This window comes from Panthera onca, chromosome X (assembly GCF_046562875.1).
Source record: "Panthera onca isolate mPanOnc1 chromosome X, mPanOnc1 haplotype 2, whole genome shotgun sequence".
NCBI classification, from domain to species: domain Eukaryota; kingdom Metazoa; phylum Chordata; class Mammalia; order Carnivora; family Felidae; genus Panthera; species Panthera onca.
Window position 1 is genome coordinate 13,025,192 of NC_138357.1, and position 21,125 is coordinate 13,046,316.

The 21,125-nt window shown below is 44.0% G+C and overlaps 1 protein-coding gene and 1 pseudogene across 12 annotated transcripts in view; one reads left to right on the forward strand and one right to left on the reverse strand.

Moving 5' to 3' along the window:
* The window catches only part of ATP11C (ATPase phospholipid transporting 11C (ATP11C blood group)), a 171,185-nt gene that overhangs the window by 18,828 nt on the left and 131,232 nt on the right, over positions 1 to 21,125 (forward strand). The window lies entirely within an intron of this gene.
* LOC145714789 (U6atac minor spliceosomal RNA) lies at positions 16,525 to 16,624 on the reverse strand (annotated as a pseudogene).

A 21,125-nucleotide genomic window follows, 5' to 3' on the forward strand; every position in this document is an offset into this window, starting at 1 on the left:
ATAAAATCAAATGAAATCAATCAAAAGACGTTAAGAGATTTATAGGATACATGTTTGGAAGTAATTATTTAAGTCATGAAATTCATGTTGCATCAACAATTGTTCCCAATAGACGCCTAGTATGGTGGAAGTCGTTTCCAGTCTCATGCTGGGAACGTTTCTGTTACGGTGCCTCCACTCACCAGCTTCATGGCTTTAGGAAAATCACTTCGATGCTACAGAAATCATCTTCGTAAAGTGGAGTATTTAGTGCATACAGAATATAAAACATATGCATAAGAGTAAGATGAATACCTGTGCACCTACCACCTCGCTTGAGAATTAAATCACAACCAGTATAATTCTGCCTGGGTTACTCTCCTGTCTCATCCCTCTGCCTCCCCTCCGCTCTGCAACAATTAACTTTAGTTCTGGGTCATTCCATTGCTTTAAAAAACAGTTTTAACACAAACATATACAAACCTAGATAATCCATTATTTTTGTTTTCTTATTTTGAGCTTTACGTAAACGGTATGCTGGGTTTTTTTCTTAATATTGTATTGCTAAGATTCCTTATAAGGTTTTATTTAGCTATAGTTCATTCATTGTCGCTGCAGAATAATACTCATTTGGAAATATACCAGAATTTATTCATTCTTTTGTCAGTGGACCTTTAGGTTGTTTGTAGGTGTTGGGTTTTTTTGTTTTTTTGTTTTTTCCTGTTATGATGAGAAAATACGTGTCTTGGGGCACCTGGGTGGCTCATTTCGTTAAGTGCCTAACCGTGATCTCACGGTTCATGAGTTCAAGCCCCACGCCGGGCTCCATGCTGATGATGTGGAACCTGCTTGGGATTCTCTCACTCTTCCTCTCTCTCTCTCTCTGCCCCTCCCCTGTGCGTTCTCTCTCTCTCAAAATAAATAAAGGAAAAAAAAGAAAATATGTGTCTTTTGGTGTATATTTATGATGGGATTTTCCCCTGTGAGTCCGTATGTGTATGTATAGGCTTTACACATATGGGTGCAAACACATGGGCATAAATATAGGACATACACTATTAATGACAGTCTTGAAATGTGCAGCTGTACAAGAAGAGGTGAAATTGTCCTCCAAAGTGGTTTAGCCAATATGCACTCTCATTAGCAATGTGTGAATTCCTGTTGCTTCATATTTTTCAATACTTGGTATTGTCTGACTCCTTTTGGCCAAGTCTTTGATTGCTAATGAAGTCGAGCATCTTTGCGTATGTTTAAGGGCCATTTAATGTTTCCCTTAATACTTATTTATGTCTTTTGACTGTTTTCTCTTGCGTTGTTCATCTTTCTTCAGACCGATTTAGAATTATGAGTCCTTTTGACATCCAGGGCATTAAGCCTTTGTTGGTTATATTTATTGCAGATACCATCTCGGTGACTTGTCCTTTTGCCATTTTGTTTGGTGTCTTTTTGATAAACAAGTTCCTAATTTTAATGTAGTTAAAATTTCAGTCTCTTTCTTTCCAGTTAGTGCTGTATGTATCTTGTTTAAGCAATCCTTGGCTACGCCAAAGTTGGAAAGCTAGTCTCTCCCTTTTTGTAAAAGTTTGAAAACTTGGCAGATTATTATTGTGAATGTCCTTTTTCAGATCTTTAAAATGCAGGGGCCTGAACTAGGTTTTCTGTAACAACCTTTTACTCCTTGACACTGTGACCTAAAGTAGATTGTGCGGCCATGTACTTGTATTTTCAGAGATTGCAGTGTGTGTGATGTAGTAATCTTTCCCACTCTGAAGTTTCATGTTCAGTCCTACTTCTCTTTCTCTCATTTCCCCAGCCTCTTCCTTCCTGTTTTCTTCAGACATGTAACCAGTTGAATTCTGCAGCATCCTAGAGTTTCTATGTTGAAGCGGCATTTTACAAGTGAAATGGTCTTAAATGTTTATTTTGAGAGAGAGAATGGGAGCAGGGAAGAGGGGCAGGTGAGAGAGCGAGAGAGAGAGAGAGAATGAGAATCTCAAGCAGGCTCCGTGCCCAGCACAGAGTCTGACGTGGGGCTCGATCTCAGGACCATGAGATCATGACCCGAGCTGAAATCAGGAGTTGGACACTTAACTGACTGCGCCGCCCGGGCGCCCTAGAACTGACGTGTGTATTGAGAAAATTGCAGCTATGTGTGCAGTTGTGAGAAATAACAGAGCGCTCCTGTGTGCCCTTCACCCACTTTCTCCCCAGGGTAACGTCTTTCAAAACTAGTATAGTGTCGAAACTACCAATCTTAATCAGATTTCTCAAGTTATCCTTGTATTCGTGTGTGTGTGTGTGTGTGTGGGTGGTGGGTGGGTCTGTACAGCTTTATCCCACGTATAGGTTTGCAGATCCACACCACCGACAAGATACAGAGGGAAACAGTGCCTCCATAGTGCCCAGTTTGGCTGGTGCTCCTACAGTTCTGGAGGGCCACCTCTGGTTACGTAGTCCAGAACCAAACTGATGAGCTGAAACGACCTGAAATATTAGAGGAACTTTGGTCCTTGGGACTGAGGTCCTGAGAGACCAGTTGACACGCTCCCAAAATATAATCATTTATTTTGAATTGTGTAGGTCCGTGCGAACCTGCATTTGACATCCTGGTAAGAGCTGCTCTTGGTCCGTCAAACAGCACGAGTCCCTTCAAATTCCACCTGGTCGATAGCAACTAAAAACTTGTCGTGGAAAGGAGGAGTGATGATCCTTCTAACACTCAAAAGCATGCCAGAATGTGCACTGGTTTATATCCCCATAAATAGAAACTTGGGTTATTGTCAGGCTAGTAGTCAAGGACATTTGAAGACCACCTTTATGGAGAGTTTTTAACTCCTGTCTACCTCAGAATATTTAAAGCCACTCAGTATCTTCAGTGCATTCATTCATTCACCCTTCCATTGACTTCTTATGGCCGGCCGGGCACCATGCTAAACAGGAACTGAGTGGTGAGTGAAAACAAGCGGTTCATGTCCTTATGGAGCTTATAATCTAAGTTACAATTTAAAAAGAAGCCAACAAATATTATACTGACTCATTGTCGTAAGTTATGAGTAGAATGAATAGAAACAGATGACAGAAACGGGGTCTGTTTTCGATAAGAGTAGCCAGCAAGTTCCGTCTGAGGAGACAGCATTTGCACAGACAACTGGAGGAATGAGGGACTCTTTCTACAAAGGGGCTTGGGAGTAGGTCTTAGAACCAGCTTGTTCAAAGGCCCTGAGGCGGGCGAGGGCCAGGCACGTTGGGAAACTGAAAGGAGGCTCATGGGGGTACAGGGCGCACCCAGTGGAGGAGTGGGGTGATGGGAGTGAGTGGGGTATAGAGGAACTTCCGGGTCACTGTCTTGGGAGCAATTTGAATCTTGTAATCTGAACTTCTTGAAGCCGTGAAGGTGACTGGGAGATGTGGAAGGGTGATGATGATAGAGTTGTCTGTTTAATCAGCTATAGATATTTCCTGAGGACTCTACCAAGTGTCCGGTACTGTTCTAGCTAGTGATGAACTGGTGAGAAAAACAGACAAAAACATCCGCCCCTCCCCTCCGCCACGGGGCTTACATTTTATTATTTTTTAAAGATTTTATTTTTTATGTAATCTCTACCCCCAGTATGGGGCTCGAACTCATGACCCCAAGATCAAGAGTCGCGTGTTCTACCGACTGAGCCAGCCAGGCACCTCTGACCTTCCTTACATTTTAATGTGGGAGGGTGTTCTTAGGGCAAAGGGTAAACTGATGTAACAGCTCCAAACTACAGTGGCCAGAAAAGGCAAGTGTTTGTTTCTCTGGCACGTAATAGCCCGGAGCAAAGAGCCTCTGTTCTGGGAGGGAATGGGGTGGTTTTGTCTTCCTCCGCAGTGGATTTTCAAGTTCCAGCCAGCTAGAAGGCAAGAGGGGGTTCAGTGCAAGTTTCTGTAGGAAAATGACCAAGAAGTTTCACACGTCACTATTGCACACATACCTTTGGAGAAATCTTTTTCGTACGGTCCTCCCTAGCCACAAGGGAGACAGGGAAATGCCGTTTCTAGCTGAAAACGCAGGTGCTCCGGAAGACAGCCGAGAGGATAACCAGTAGACAGGGAAACAGACCATGAACAAACAAGATAAATAATTGTAACGTCGTGTATGCTCGTGATGGGTGGTAAAGGGGAAATAAAGCAGGGAAGGGATGGGGTAGAGGTGGCGATTTTTCAGAGGGTGACAAAGGAAAAAGCCTCACCGAAAAGGTGCCATCTGAATAAAGCCCTGACTGACGCCCGTGAGCAAGAAATTACCATTCTGCGTTGTTACCAGGCCTACTGTGCGGGAGGGCTGGTTTTAACGTGTTTGAATCTCAGACCTTATCTGAAAGTAGTTAGTTGAAAGGCACCGTCCTACCACAGTTGACTTAGAGCAAGCAGTGCAAGGAGGCCCTCACCAATGAACGCTGGATGGGTGGGTTCTAATGCTAGGGCCTGGACCCAGGCATTTGTCACAGATTTGGGACTGCGGGATTTTGTCTTGGCTCTTCGAAAGATGCTAAGCTTAGCTCCCTAAGAGAGAAGGTACTAAGGTCCCTCCCTTTGCAACACTCCCTTTAAGAGTGTTGCACATACTTGTTTTATAGGCTTTGGGGGGGGGGGTGATTTTCTTTCTAACAGAATTATGTATGATCTCTGTGAGTCTGCTATAGAACTCTCGTTCATTTTAGTCAGCTGTTGTCAAGTGTAGTTTTAAGGATATGGTGACATTAAGGGGCGCCTGGGTGGCTCGGTCGGTTGAGCGTCCGACTTCGGCTCAGGTCATGATCTCGCGGTTTGTGGGTTCGAGCCCGGCGTCGGGCTCTGTGCTGACAGCTCGGAGCCTGGAGCCTGCTTCGGATCCTGTGTCTCTTTCTCTCTCTGCCCCTCCCCCGCTTGTGCTCTCTCTCTGTCTCTCAAAAATAAATAAATGTAAAAAAAAAATTAAGGATATGGTGACATTAAAAACAATGGAGGGGCGCCTGGGTTGGCTTAGTTGGTTAAGTATCTGACTTCGGCTTAGGTCATGATCTCACAGTTTGTGAGTTCGAGCCCCACATCAGGCTCTCCGCTCTCAGCGCAGAGCCTACCTCAGATCCTCTGTCCTCCTCTCTCTCTGCCCCTCCCCTGCTTTCACACATGCGCGCGCGCGCTCTCTCTCTCTCTGTCAAAAATAAACATTAAAAACATTTTAAAAGGAATATTTTCATGTTCACCATTGGTCATCCAAATATTGCTTAATTTTCTTCTAGTTATAGAAAGCAATACTTTACAACCCTTCACTATTTTAATTCTATTCCACTACTGATTTAAGTATATTTCAATGTAAAATACACAGTGAACACCTTTTTCTACTCCTCTGCACCATTTTTTAAAAGGCAACCCATTTGGTCAATGGGACAAAAGAAAAGGATTTTCTGCCTGTTTTTTCTCTACTCCCCTTCCCACCTCCAGCACCCCTACATTTCAGTACATAGATGCCTCTAAGATTTCTTATTGTTGTAGTAATTATCTTTCATCAGGGAACTTCGAGTTTAGAAAAAGAGAATGAGGTACATAGAAGATGTGACGAAAATACCAGGCAGAAAGTGATAAATGCCATGCGAAAGCTAAAAATTAGATGCTCTTCCAAATGAGATAAGTAATTCTGTCAGTCTTTGCTTCCACAACAGTGAAAGGAGACAGTAAGGTTACTTTGAGCTTCATATATAACGCTCTCAAAGGAAATTTTTCCTTCTTGGAAAAGAGAAGCATCTGACCTGTCATCCTACTGTTTATTTTCGTGAGTCTTTTCCTACGCACAGAGAAAACCTCAAGTCAGACTGGAAAAGCACCGCTAACAACTGCACTGCATTTTACAGTCTTAGAAGCTACCCTGGATTCTTCCCTTCCCCCCCTCGTGCCATCTTGCACGGTCCGTCACCAAGTTCCAGGCAGCCCGCCTCCTGAATATCTTTTGGGTCCACCCTGGCCCCTCTTCATCCATCTCTGCAAAGCAGTGAGACCCGATTTTGTAAAAACTTACACTAAAGTCCTTTTCACGCTGACTCCTTGTGGCTCCCCCCTGCCTGCCTGTGCGACCACATCTCTGACCCCTGACCCTTCCCTTGTGTTTCGCAGTCCCACCGGCCGGCCCTCGGGGCTCTACCCTGGCCCACCGCACGCCGCCGCTCCCACCGTGTGGAATCCTCTTCCCGGAGACCCCATTTCTAGTCCCCCTTCCAGAACGAAGCTCGAGCAGCACTTCCTTCAGGAAGCCTTCCCTTACCCCCCACCCTGGGGTCAGGCCCCCCAGTCTCACAGGGCCGCATGGCCCCTTGTGCTGCTGTAAAGCAGGTCTTTCCGCAGCTGTAACTCACAATGGATCTTGGAACTGATGATTAGCCGCCTCCCCCGCCCGCCCGTAGAACAAGACCCAAGAGGGCGTGTGTGCTTATTCGCTGCGCTGTATCTAGAGTCGGGGTCTGCTGTAGTGCTGGGAACTGCAAGAAATGCTCAGAAAATATTTGTTGCTGGAGAAAAAGAGCAGAACATTCCCAGATCCTTTCAGTTTTGCCTTGGGTTTTATTTAGGATCGTAAGTTTTCTAACGGTGGGATGTTGACCCAAGACGGGCACCAGCATCCCCTGGGAACTGTTGGGAATGCAGCTTCGGGGCCTCTGGTTCAGACCTGCTGCACCGGAACCTCTGGGGGGGGGGGGGGGAGGCGGCCTGGCCACCTGTGGCTCCCGGGCCCTCCAGGTGATGCTGACAGGCAATCGGGTTTGAGACCCGTGTTCCGCAAATACACGGACTGAAACGGACTCCGGCTAAGTAAAATAGGAAGTACTATGTAAACCAACTTTGAAATGAAGTTACACCGCTGCTCACTAACAGTGGGTAATAAACTGCATTTCAGCCGCCGCGCCCCCTCCCCCCTGCCATTTTATCAGTTGATGTCTTCAGAGGTCCACTGAAATGTCAACAAGGGCGACTTGACCAGTCAACCCACACCCGGACTTTAAAAATTACGTAGTATTTTCCAACCTTCACCTCTCTGAATCTAACTTTTTGTCTAGTGCCTTCCAAATCTGAGAAATGATTGTAAAACTGACAATGTCCATAATTCCAGTGTTGGAGGTCTGTTTTTTAAATCATTTTAGGGGTGCCTGGGTGGCTTAGCTTAGTCCGTTAAGCGTCTCTTTTTTTCTTTAAAAATTTTTTTAATGTTTATTTATTTTTGAGAGATAGAGACAGCATGAGCAGGGGAGGGACAGAGAGAGAGGGAGACACAGAATCCGAAGCAGGCTCCAGGCTCCGAGCTGCCAGCACAGAGCCCGATGTGGGGCTCGAACCCACGAACCTCAAGACTTCTTCTGACTCTTGATTTCGGCTCTGGTCCTGATTTCAGGGTTCGTGAGTTGGAGCCCCCGTTGAGCTCTGCGCTGAGAGTGTGGAGCCTGCTTGGGATTCTCTCCCGCCCTCCCCACGCGTGCTCTCGCCTTCTCAAAATAAATAAACTTAAAAATATTGTTTTAACGTTTATTGTACAGGGTCAAAACAATTTTTTGCTAAAGCTTAGGTTGTCGTAGTTTCTAGATTTATATCTAAAGCATTTTAAAGCATTAGCAAGGTTCAGATGTGCATATTCTTGGCTGTGTTTAGATTCTGGGGCTGTGCTACGCCATCAAACTGCTGATGGATTGACTGCGTTGTCAAAGGTCACTCATCCTCGATTTTGCCTTTGACTTTAAATTTGCTCCTTGTTTGACTCAAGGACTGTTTTAACAAAACCATTCCCATCTGGTGACTATCAGGCGAGCCACAAAATTAATTGCGTTTTTATTCTCACACAACAGGTGCACAAGGCTCATTGATTCTCTTTCCGATAATTGGTTAGAAGCACAAAATTTGAACAGGGAAGGGAGATAGCCAAGGAAAGATTTGTAAAATATTTTGGAAAACTTTTAATTTTAGAGGAGTTGTAGATTTGCAGAAAAGTTGCTTAGAGAGTAGAGTTTTCCTATATCCCGCATGCATTCCCGTATTACTAACATCTTGCACTACTAGTAACGTGTATTTGTCACAATTACTGGACCAGTATTGATACGTTATTGTTAACTGAGGTCCATACTTTATTTCCTCAGTTTTCCATTAATATCATTTTTCTGTCCCAGGATCCCATCCAGAATATGCCGTACCATGTTTAGTTACCGTGTCTCCTTAGGCTCCTGGTGGCTGGGACAGCTTCTCAGACTTCCCTTGGTTTAGATGACGTTGATAGTTTTGAGCAGTACTGGTCAGGTGTTTTATACTATGTCCATCAATTGGGATTTGGCTGTTTTTCGTTTTTGTTTTTAAGTTTTAGTTCACATGCAGTGCAGTACTGGTTTCGGGAGTAGAATACAGTGGTTCATCACTTACAACACCCAGTGCTCGTCACAAGTACCCTCCTTAGTACCCATCTAAGCCATCTCCCACCTACCTTCTTCCATCAACCCATAGTTTGTTCTCTATAGCTAAGAGTCTCTTGTGGTTTGTTTCAATAGATTGTTTTTAAACGTGAGTTTCCAGATAACATCTTTCTTGCTGAGTGGGACCTTTTAAATTTTACTGTAATCGGGAGACAGGTATATGCAACTGACATGTTTCAAATGCTTACTTAAATTGTGAAGTGTGTTTAGCTGGTGAAGGGATTTGAAATTAATGAATATTCTCACGAATATTTGTTCTGGGGGCAGTTAGGGGAAGCTAATGTGTTTTGCAAGTGTTCTCGTGTCCAGCTTGCCCACATCCACTCTCGTTCCTCAACCTCCAAGCCTCTGTTTGTTTGCCTGTAGCTGTTCCTAGAATTCAATTGCCTGCCAGCTAAAACCACCGTAAAAACATTTAGGTAGATAAAGTGGCCCAAGATTCTTTTTGCTTGGCAAGAACTCACTTGCTAAAATGGCTTTTAATATGTTTGTGCCTCTCTGCTATGCTGCTTTTGCCAGAATAGATGGCAAGTCTGAAGATTTGCTTGTCTTCCTAACTCCTTTTTTAATATCTCATAGCAGTGACTGAGCTATTGATCTGAAGGGATAATAACAACCCTGCATGTGCTTTCTGCAAGTTCCGATATTTTAAGAACTGAGAGCTTTGAAAAAGAACATTGCTTTACTTCGCGTAAACACAGAGCTGCTTCAAACCAAATCATATACGGCATATGTCATAAACAAAGTTGGTTCCTTGAAATCACCAGATTCAGAGGGAGCAAAGGATGATAGAGAAGGAATGAAAGCAAATAATAGTACTTGCCCAAAGACTGATGACCAGGGTCAGCTACCCGGGAATATGGTCCCCAGCAGCCCCACTCACTCCTTACCCTCCCCCGCCCCCCATCCCTACTTCAGGCTCTTGGCTTCTGACATAAACTTAGAGCACTTCTCAGAAAGATTGTTCCGGAGGGAAAGGCACACAGAAAGTAAACAAGTAGCTTTTTGCTGAAATTAACCGTTAGTACGTTATTAATAGTTTTGGGGTTCTAGTTTGACTCCTCAGTAGAGAAAATAATGAGCAGCATGCCTCGTTATGATTAGATATATTTCAAATAACTGAAAACAATACATTTGCCATAAGGCAGATAGAGAAAATTGGGGATTTTTTTTTGCTGCATATGTTTTTTTTTCTTTTAATAATTTGGTACTTTCTTTTTCCAAAAAAATTTTTTTAATGTTTATTTTTGAGAGAGACACAGTGAAAGCGGGGGAGGGGCAGAGAGAGGGAGACACAGAATGTGAAACAGGCTCCAGGCTCTGAGCTGCCAGCACAGAGCCCGATGCAGGGCTCGAGCCCACGGACCATGAGATCATGACCTGAGCCGACGCTTAACCAACTGAGCCACCCAGGCGCCCCTGCTGCATATATTTTTTAATGGAAGTTCTGGCTAATAGGGTCTAAGAGCACTCCCTGATTTTGAGAGATATGCCAAAAAGGTAGAGCTAAAGAATATTTAGATTTATATTCTTAATTTCTCAATATTATGTCTTATATATCTGTTCACCACATGGAAGAATCCAGCACCCATTTTCAAACTTTGGTTTTAACTTTTGCTAGTAAACTGGCTGGGGTAGTATTTGTCAGGTTTCTTCACTGTAAAGTTACTCTTTTTTAAAATAGAGATTTTTTTATTGATTTGCTTACCTCTGTGATTCTGGAGATGAATATGGTTCATTTCATTTATTCAACAGAAGTTATTGTGAATTAAAGAAAATGTGGTTTTAGGAAATTTTTTTTTTTTTTTTTTTTTTTTAAACTCAAGGCCCACTAATTGGAAGAATAAACCATACTTAAAGGAGCAGCCCATACTTTGTAGGTGACAAAGGTTGGCCAAAGTCAGGTTTTTGGTGTATAATATATATGTGTTTTAGCTTTTCTAAATATACTGAGCTTATTCTATATGATTACAGAGGGATATTGTTAAGTAATTTCAATCACGTTCTTCACATGTTACAGCAGTTCATTTATTCAGTTATTAGCAATTCATTTATTCAGTTAATACCAGTTATTAGACTTTCTCACCTTCTCTTTCCATTTATTTTATACTCAGAAGTAACAGTGGAAAGCATTTCCATAAATGAGACCCTTTCTCTCTTCCCAGCTTTCGTAGAAGTACAAAGGGGGCTACAGATATTAGGGCTCAAGCAACCGCCTGCTTTGCATTTCTTCAAATGCTAGTCATAGTAACAGATGACAATGAGAAAGTACGAGGGAAAGAAGTCACCAGCACTTCTTGTGTTGAAATTTGTTAGGGAGTTTCCATATCAAGCAATGAGCGTGTCACGCAGCAGATGAGCCTCTAGGATGAATCTGATTCATTCTCCAAAGCAGCAGAATCTCATCATCAGATGGTGTTGCTTGAGGTTTTCTCTTGCTTTCGAGTTGGATGATCTAAACGGCGTAACCTCTGGTGGGTTTCCATCCTGTCACGTATCAGAGAACGTCTGTGCAGACGGAAAGAGATTTTCTGTTGGGCTCTGCGTGCGCTCCGTGGGAAGGGTTAAAAATCAGGAGCGAATGTGTTTAGCTCCATTATACTTTTGAATGACTGGCATCTCTCCCAGATTTGTTGACACTACAAACATGGAAGGAGCAAAGACATCAGGGATTTATTGCTGGCTCTGCTGCTAGTTTCTTGTGTAATTTTGGAGGGTGGTGTTTTTTTTTTTGTTTTTTTTTTATGTAACTTTCCTCAGTGTTCCTCAGACTTCCATCTGTACAGTGAGAGTGGATAGTCCAGAGCGTTGTTTAAACCCCTTAGGAACATAGAAGTCTGTGGTTCAGAATGGGAAATACGAAAAGCAATACGGGCTGCCCCCTCCATTACGTGTTTATGATCATACATGATCGTGATATGGTACCTTAGGAAAAAAATGTACTGGGAATCTGATCTTCCCACCAAAGGTTGTATACGTAGTTGGGGACATGGCTCTTGACCAAGGGACTGATGCCGCCTAATTATTTTTTCTAGGTATGGCCACACATATAAAAATGAGTGGATTTCTGGGTAATACCTGTGGGCCATAGAGCTTTTTAAGAAACGTATTCTGGATTAGGGAAGTGTGGTGGTGGGTGGGGAAAGTGGACAGAGAAGAGATCTCTGTAAGCAGAATTCTGTGTTACTCTTCCCTGGTCCTTCCCATGTGACAGACTGTCTGTCTCTCTCTCTCTCTCTCTCTCTCTCTCTCTCTCTCTCTCATTGGTATTCTTTCCTGCTCATGGTCTTGCCTCATGCTTCTGATGTTGGGAGGGCTCTGAGGGCCTGCTGACTTCCATGTCTTAACAGTGGACAGAGCTGGGGCAGGTCAACCATGAACCCGGCTTTGGGCCCCAGCCTGTTCTAAGTTGGGGAGAATTTCAGGAACCTTAAGCTGCGTAGGTCAGCATGTCTGCTAGTCTCATTCTGACGTCATGTGCTTAGGTTTTTTGTGAGGCTCCTCTTGCTTAGTTCCTTGTGATTGAGGCTGGCCTTGTATTTCTGTGCCAGAAACTGGGCCCTGTTCTGTTTCTCCACTGTGAAGTCCTTAATCTGGTACAGTGGTTGATACCCCAATTTCCCCAAGGTTAGGAAGGATGCTTTCTTTTAGCCAGGCCTCCTGGGAACTTGAGCTTTGCCTAGACCCATGCCTGTCATTGGGACTTTGCTGGCTATTGGTGATGTTGGTGCTTACTGAGTGACTGCTTTTTACCAGATTCTTCCCGTTCTGATCTTCTGTCTGCTTTCTCCTCGCTCAGTACCCTGGTGCTCACCGCTCACCCACGTGGACCTCTGCCTGTTGCCGCCTACTCTCCTTTTCTAATTATGCACTCTTGCCTACTTGCATTTCTTCTAGACCTTGCTTCTGGGTCTACCTCCAACCACCTGATATTCCTTCCCTCTAACATGGAGGCTCCTGATGTGTACCACACTGCCTGCCTTCAGAAGCTTAGTTATGACGATCGGTTGTTTCCTTTTTCTAGGGCCTTTATTTTAAAAATCTGTCAACTTTTAGCTGTCTTTGTTTGTTTTTTCCTGATATGGCAAACTCACCCCTTGACATTTTTAATGGGATCAGTTTTTTTGGCTTTCTTTAGAACATCTCACATAGCCCCTTTCCTGCCACTACTTAACTTTCACAGGGGAGCGGCCTTGCATCATAAAATCTTCACGTTGGAAGAGATTTCCAAAGATACCCAGTTCAACTTTCTGTGTAACGAGTAGCTTATCAACTTCCAAAACCAATGGCATTTTTACAACGGTTCTCTACTGGTTTCTTGGGCCCAAAATGTGAATGCATTCATTTATTTATTGTGCTCATTCAGTCAGTCAGTCCACACAGTTACTAAACATCTACCGTCAGCCAGGCAGTGTGTGTGTGTGTGTGTGTGTGTGTGTGTGTGTGTGTGTGTGATCTCTTCTGCATGGCTGAGGGTTTGGTTTGCGAAAGGGCTCTTTCTGCTGCCTCAGTTGACATCATCTTTCTGGTCCACCACCAGTTTTTCAATCACCCAGAAAAGAAAGGGGGAACTCCTCTGCCTCTGCTTTCTACCTGTCGATCCCTGACTTGCCCTTGGAATATGATCTTTCTAAATGCAGTCTTGGTTTGTTACTCCTCTGTTAACAGGCTTCACATTGTCTCCCCCTCAAACTGACATCTAACTCTTAGACACAACTTACGAGAGCCCTCAACCTTTCTGCTTCATGCCTACCTCTCTGGTCTTCTACACCATTTTCGCCAGGCCCTCTGCCCCAGAACTTGGTGCATTTTCCTGGCTGTATCACGCTTACTCACATTTCTGTTGTATATGCTGCTCCTGCTACCTGGAATGACTGTCAGTTTTGTCTTCTTGGTGAACTCGGGGGCACCGAGAGCGGATAGAAAATGGTGCACAAGGAGGAGTAAATCAAAACTCTTCCTCTTCCATTAAGGGGCACCCTGGGCCGTTGGCTGCTACTGAACCCTTCATACGCCCCTACCACTGCCCACCAGCAGGGCTGTAAGCTACTCAAGACCCGGAATTTCTCTCCATCTTCAGCCTTACCAGAGCCCATCCCAAAATGGGCAGACAATAAAATACTTGTTAGACGAACAAGCGAGTGAACAAATGAAGGCAAGTCATTATCTTCTTTTTTTTTTCTTGTAAGATTTTTTTTCATGTTTACTTTTGAGAGAGAGGGGGAGACACAGAATCCGAAGCAGGCTCCAGGCTCGGAGCTGTCCGCACAGAACCTGACGTGGGGCTCGAACCCATGAGTTGTGGGATCATGACCTGAGCCGAAGTCGGACGCTTAACCGACTGAGCCACCCAGGCGCTCCTGAAGGCAAGTCTTCTGTAGTTTACTTTTCACTTCGGGTCTCCCTTGGGCGCTGAGACTGCCACTTAAAAGACTCCTACCGCTGTGCTGACAGTAGGCTCCCTGCAAACCCAGGACCGTGCACACTAGTTAATACGCTATTAGACACCTGCCTGTGACGGTCACCAAATAGCCTGCCAAACAGGGAGAAGGGCCCTTTGGGGGTTTTGAGCACCTTTTCACCTTCTTGCACCCCACAGACTCTGCTGCCAAGATAAGCTTCTACTGTGTGTGTAAAAAACTCCAATCAAGACAAATTGCATAGAAGGAAAATGCCTCTTCCCTGCTCTTGTCAATTGGAAGAGTTGTAAAGTGAAGAAAATGAGTACTTTTAACATTCCTGTCTCCTCAGGCAGTTGTTTTAAATGAGTCATCTACAAACTCAAGCAGTTGGTAAGGACAGTCAGTGGCCATTTATCATTTTAACGTGATTTATTTCAAATAAATAGCAAATGGGGTATTTTGGTCCTAAATTATGCATTTATCACTTTCTTACCGGAGCCCTTTTTTATACAACTGTATCAGTGAGCAGTGAAAGACACACAGACAAAACTGTCGTGAACTTTGTCAGTCTTCCCTGTCTTTCTTCTGCCCTTTAACTTATGATGTCCATTAAACTTACGATCAAAACTCAGCACTTTCCATTCTGATTAGTTGTAGATCTCTGCCTAAAATAGATGGCCATTTCTGAGGCGGTATGCATTTTTGTTTTTGTTTTTCTGGTATATTGAGGTGTAATTGACATACAGTAAAATTCACCCTTTTTAGCTATTTACAGATCTGTGAATTTTGACAATTTTATATTTGTGTCACCACTGAAGTCAAGATAATAGAATTGTCTGTCACCCAGAATAGTCCTCATGCTCCTTTGTAATCAGTCCCCTCCCTATATGACCAACCCCTGGCAGCCACTCTTATTTCTGTCTCTATAATAGTTCTGTAGAATTTCATATAAACGCAATCATAACATGTGGTCTTTTGAGTTTGGCTTATTTCGCTTAACATAATGCTTTTGAGTCATCCATGTTGTTGCATTTATCCATAGGTTGCTACCTTTTATTGTCGAGTAGAATTCTATTATACGAACGTGCCAAAATTTGTCCATTCACCGTGATGGACATTTGGGTCATTTAAGTTTTCATGATTATGAATAAAGTTGCTATAGGCATTTATATTCGAGTTTTTGTGTGGATATCTAGCCCTATTTCTCTTAAGTAAATAACGGAGGAGTGGGATCCCTGAGTTTGCTAATAAGTGTGTATTTAACTCTATAACAAATTGTCAAACTGTACTGTTTTTGATTCCTGCTGGCAGTACAAGGTTCATGAAGATTTACTCCTATTTTTTTCTAGAAGTTTTTTAGCTTTAGGGTTTACAATTTCAGTCTGTGATGAATTTCAAGTTATATGTTTCGAGAGAGGTTTGAGTTGAGGTTCACTGAAATATAAATATGCCCCATCATTCCATTGTCATTTATTGAAAGACTAAAAGACTATCCTCTGTCAATCGAATTAAATTGGCATTTTTGTCAGAAATCAATTGACTGTATTATGTGTGGATCAATTTCTGGACTGTCCACTCTGCTCCATTGATCTGTGTGTTTATTCTTTTGCCAGTATCTCACTGTTTTGAGAAGTTTGTAGCTTTATAGTAAGTCCTGAAATTAGTGGGCTTGAGCCCTCCAGATTTTTCTTTTTCAAATTGCTTTGGTTGTCCTAGATTATTTGTTTTTCCATATAACTTTTAGATCACCTTGTAAGTTTCTTTTTTTTTTTTCTTCCACCTTGTAAATCTCTTAAAAAGGAATCTTGCTCAGATTTTATTGAGCATTGAATTGAATACTGAACTGGGGTTGAAGTGAATCTATTGATGAATTTGGGAGAGAATTGCAATATTGATGATATTGAGTCCTCTGATCCATGAGTACATATCTCTAATTATTTATATCCTTGATTTCTTTCACCAGTGTTTTCTGTAGTTTTCAACATAATAAATCTTAAAGTACTTTGTTACATCGATCCCAGAGTATTGCATATTTTATTGGTGCTATACAGCAGATGGTGCTTAAAAATTTCACTCCCCAGTTATTCACTGTTGTATATAAAAACAAAATTCAGTTTTGTATACTGATCGTCTATTTTCCAACCTTGCTAAAGTTACTAGATCTGGTAGTTGTTTATAGATTCTTTTGGATTTTCTACTTAGATTATTATGTTTTCTGTGAATAAAGACAGTTTTATTTCTCCTCTCCAAGTTTATCTACCTTTAATTTTTTTCTGTGCCTTACGGCATTAGTTAGAACTTCTGTCCGGTATGGTGTTGAGTACACGTGGTCAGTGTGGTTCCCCTGCATTATTCCTGATCTCGGGGCGGGGGGGGGGGGGGGGGGGGGGGGGGGGAACCATTCGGTCTTTCCACCATTAAGTATGAGTTAGCTATAGGTATTTTTCGTAGATGCTCTCCGTCAGGCCGAGGAAGTTCCCCTTTTTTATTTCTAGTTCATTGAATATTTAAAAAAAATCATGAATGGCTGTTGAGCAAATGTCATACTTTTTCTGAGTCTATATAGATGTATGGATTTTCTTCCTTTGTTGATATTATCGCTGGCATTGCTTGAGTTCTGAATGTTGAACTTGCATTCCTAGACTAACTCCCATGTGACCGTTGTATACTATTCTCTTATATTTTATAGATAAAAACCGTGGTCAGGTGCCATGAAGTTGTTGGCAATTCCTTAATCATATGTGTGTTTTAAGGGTCACCAGAATCACTTCCATCTTTATTAAGGGAAATTAAAACAAATAGAGGGAGTGTCTTTGTACTAAGCAGTGCGTACATTTATTTAATCCTCTTTAATGGGAAATTGAGGTCCAGGAAATAATTTGCACCATTGAAGTCTTGCAGCTAGTAAATGACATGGTCAGAACTTAAATGCAGGTTTGTTTGGTGAAACCCATATCAGCCCACTAGATTGTATTGCTTCTCTCTGGTAGTGCATGCGTGTGTGGGAGGTGTTGGGGGCAGGAGGGGGCGGACAGGGACGAGGGAGTGTGAGAGAGAGACTGATTGAGATTAGGAAAGGGAGAAATGTTCTTATTTACTTATTTATGTTAAGTAAGCCCTACACCCAACGAGTGGGGCTCGAACTCATGACCCGGGGATCAAGAGTTACAGGCTCTTGTGACTGAGCCAGGAGCCCCAGGGAGAAATGTCCTACCGCCTTTTATTGCCGTTTGAAGATCTGGGCTTTTAGATATCTTAGTTTATATCTCAGCTCTGCCATTTGCTTGATTCGTGGCACATATATCTCTCTGAGACTCATTTTTTAAGCCTGAAATATAGACTTAGCACAGGTTGTTGTGAGGAATACAGATGATTTTCGTAAAGTGCCTCGCACATAGCACGTGCTCGATACAGTGGTGTCCATTACTGTCATTATTATTGATTTTTTTTTTTTTAACCATGAAATGCACTTTATACCTGGAGGTAATTGATTTGGGTTTGGAAAATGCCAGATAAGACTTAGGATGATTTTGTAGTTTAGTTGTTTTACCAAAATAGCCTAGAGCAAGTTCCTTTCTATAAAAACGGACCTGATTTCCTCTACTTTTTACCCACCTCCTTCCTAAATCCAAACAATACCAACTTACTGAATCATCTTGCAAATTTGGAAGGCTTAAAAGATACTGCTGAATGCCTTGGGCTCTGGAAATGAGTGCGTGCACGCTTCTGTGTCTATCCTCGTGTGGTCTAGAAGTGATGGTCTTGGCCAGCAGGACTGGAGATGCCATTTTCTCATTTTACATGGGCAGCCGGCCACTGATAGCTAGCTTTAGAGCCCTGGCTCATGCAGATATGACAGTTTCTGAGTCACTGAAACTCACTTCCCTAACTTCCAGAAAGCATTTCAGACCGTTCGAAGGTAATGATTCCTTTTTCAGTAAGGTGGTTTTGATTATCCCAAGTAGGGCCGGAGAGGGTTGTGTTTTCATCAGTCAAGTCAGGGAGGCAGCAATGAGAAAAATGGCTGAGTCTGAGAAAGGGCGTCAGGCCATCATCAAAGGACCTTTCAGTGCCCAGGACCTCAGGAAGGCTGTTGGCTCCAGCAGTCCATCGCTTCTGGGAACTGATTCTCATTATTATTTGATTTCCTAGCAGTACCCTTCCAACTAAAAGTGCTGTGTGACAGATGAAAGTAAGGGAAAATCTGTTGTATTTTGAGAATTTTTGGAGAATATCCCAGCACTGCTTGGTGGTGTTGTAAATGAGAATTGGTAATCACTAGTCTTTTTTAAACAGGTTTACTGAAGTGCGATTGTTAACAAAATACTGTATATATTGCATGTCTCCAGTTTGAGGAGTTCTGAACATACGCATACACTATCCCTGAAGTCATCGCCACGGTCAGGGTAATGTGCGTATTCACCGTCTCCAACAGACTGCTCCTGCCCTTAGATTTGTTTGGGGCGTGGGGGAGTAAGAACTCACTTGAGATCTCTTGTCCTAACAAATGAAGTGACAGTACAGTATTCCAGAGCACACTGACCACACCTTCTGGTTCAGTTTTCCCCTTACCAACTAAGGTAGGTCTTCTTTCTACTTTATGATGTAAGAAATAGAACCTTAGCAATGTGTTTCCCCAAAGATCACCATTAGATAATTGCACCAGTGTCCAGAACCCACTTCTGATTTTTGTTCCGTGTTCTTTGCATAAGACCTCTGGGCCTTGAGCCTGTTGTGACTCTAAACTTCATTGACCTGGTAAACATTCCGAAACTAAATACCTAATGACCTTCGTCCTTACAATTAGTATCAACAAATGTGATGAGATTCCCAGCTTCAAAGAGAGCTCGCGAGCTAACTAATTAGCGGAAGATACAGTTTGGGGAGTAACGTCTACCGTTCTTCACGCCTGTAACTTTCTTTTTCTAGACTGGCTAGACAGAGTTCCAGTGCCTGAGCAGGAATGTTCAGAGGCTGGTCACCGAACTTTTGGAAGGTGGTTGAATTGGAAATGTTGGGCGGTGAGGTGAGGCCAAGCCTGATAGCTTCGGTGTAGGGCCTCTTGAGTAGCTACTTTGTGCTAAACAGTAGTCTGGTCATTACAGGGGCACAGAGATGAACACAAGCCGTATGATTCTACTCAGAAGGACCTCACAAGCTGGCCGACCGGATGGACGTGTACGCGGAGGTGCCTCCATATTATGGCTACCCCAGTCCGTCCTCCGGGCTGCCAGGAGAACAGTCTTTAGAAAACACGTACCCTCTCCCCGATTGAAACTTGCTGGTGGTTGCCTGTCTCTCCGAGGACCCCGTCCAAGGTTCTTCTCAGACCTACAAGGCCTTCTCTGATTTGGCCCAGGTTCTCCTCCCCCTGTACCCACACCTCCACGGCGAGCTCCGGGCACACACCGGTCCTTGCAGTGCTCAGAACGCGCCACGGTTTTTCTGGCCTCTGAGTGTTTTACTCCTGCCGGGCCCTCCGGAGAATGCTGTGTTAGTGTGGGTCCTCTGAGAAGCAGGGACTTAGGATGAAACTGGCAAGGATCTTATTAAGGGAAACCACCGCCCGGTGAGAGACGATGGGGAGGTGGGAGGGATGGGAGTGCCATTAGTCCATGATGCAAGTCTGACCCCTAGTGAAGAGAAGAGCAGCTTAGGCAGAGAAGCTTTCTAGGCGGCCGCGCAGTGGAAGGAAGGTTCGGGAAAGCCTTTAGGTAATCCAGGTCTGTGGAGCCCTGTCCCTGCTGCACTCACTCGTTGGTCAGGTGCGGCCCCGGGGGGAAATAGGGCCTCAAGGCAAACATTAGAATGGATTTCTGAGGCAGCCGCTCAGTCGGAGGCCTTCCTCTTGGCCTCCGTTAATGCCTTTCTTCTTCCGTTGACTTCCTCCTACTTGTCCCGAAAAGGCCAGCTTTAAATGTTCCCTCCTCTTTCTGGGAAACTTGGTTAAGGAAATTTTCAGCATGTCACGTGATGGTCCCACGGCCTATAATGACCGTCCCCTAACTTCCGCCCACTTAATTCCTAATACGCTTGTTGGAATCCCTGCCATCTATCACAGGACCAAAAAAACCCCAGGTGCTCAGGAAGTATTTGTTGAATGAATGGCTGAATTGGTAGCACTTGGCTACGCAGATCAAAGGAGAGGCTCTTTGAAGCTCGTCCAGGCAGAGTGAACTGCTTGAGCAAAGCCATATTGGGGAAAGAACGAAGACCCTATTCTGTTTGTCTTTTTTTTGCAAATATCTTGTCCAAAGCCCGTCATTGGGGGGAGAGTATATTATGATGCAAGACAGTGGGGGAAGGAGTGTCTTCCCGGCACTTGAAAATGATTCATATTTGAGAACTTTGTTGAGAACAATGTTTTGAATATTTCCTGAGAGACTTCTTTCCTGAGAGGAAACGGAGTTGATGGAAATGGAATTTTACTGCTGCCAGGAAAAGTGCGATAAAGATCAAGTCTCCTACAACCACTACCAGAATAGAAATTTCCACCGAGCAGAGGGATTTCAAAGTCCCACCTGATGGCTCCTGTGTATTTAGTATTCGGTGCAGCTGAACTGTAATTCTGGAACGGAATTGGACCGGCTCTGACACTCCGGTCCGTGATGTATGGATTCGCCGAGACTCTTGCCGCTTGCCGACTGCCAGATGCTGGTCATATTTTCGACGGAAAGAAACAGCGCTGGCCAGGATTCCAAATCTCAGTACCGCTGCCTGCCTGCCGCCGGCACGTGTTGCCGGAGGACAGAGACGTGCTGATGACAGGGTCCGACGGAGTCACTGTGGCAGCGGCTAGAGATTTAGCCCCTTATCCCAGCGTCGTCTTCTACCCGTGACCTGAGGCGCGACCACGTACGAAGCAGGTGCCCCTCTTCGCCCAGGTCCACGTCTGTCCTGTGCAGTGTCCCTCCTGTCCTGTTTCTCCGGAGTTCCCACCTGGAGGGAGGCAGGCTGCTTCTTCTTGAGGTGGGAATGAATAATGGTGCCTCCACCATGGGCCTGCTGTTGGGGTTCCCCCAGGTAATTCATGCTAAGGGCTTAGACGGTGCTTGACACAGAGTGTTTATCCCGCAAGTGGTAGCTAGGTTTTATCATCCTTCTGCAGTAGAAGCAGGGGTCTGAGGGTAAGGGGGTACTGTTTTTCTGTGCGGATTCTGCAAGTTGGTTCTTCCTGCATTTGGTGAGTGCCTGTTCTGTGATAGGGCGGCCTGGGGCCCTAGGGACCTGGGCTGTTACGCTCGTTCTGTAACGAATCAAACACCGTTGCCGATACTCAGCTCTTGTCTCA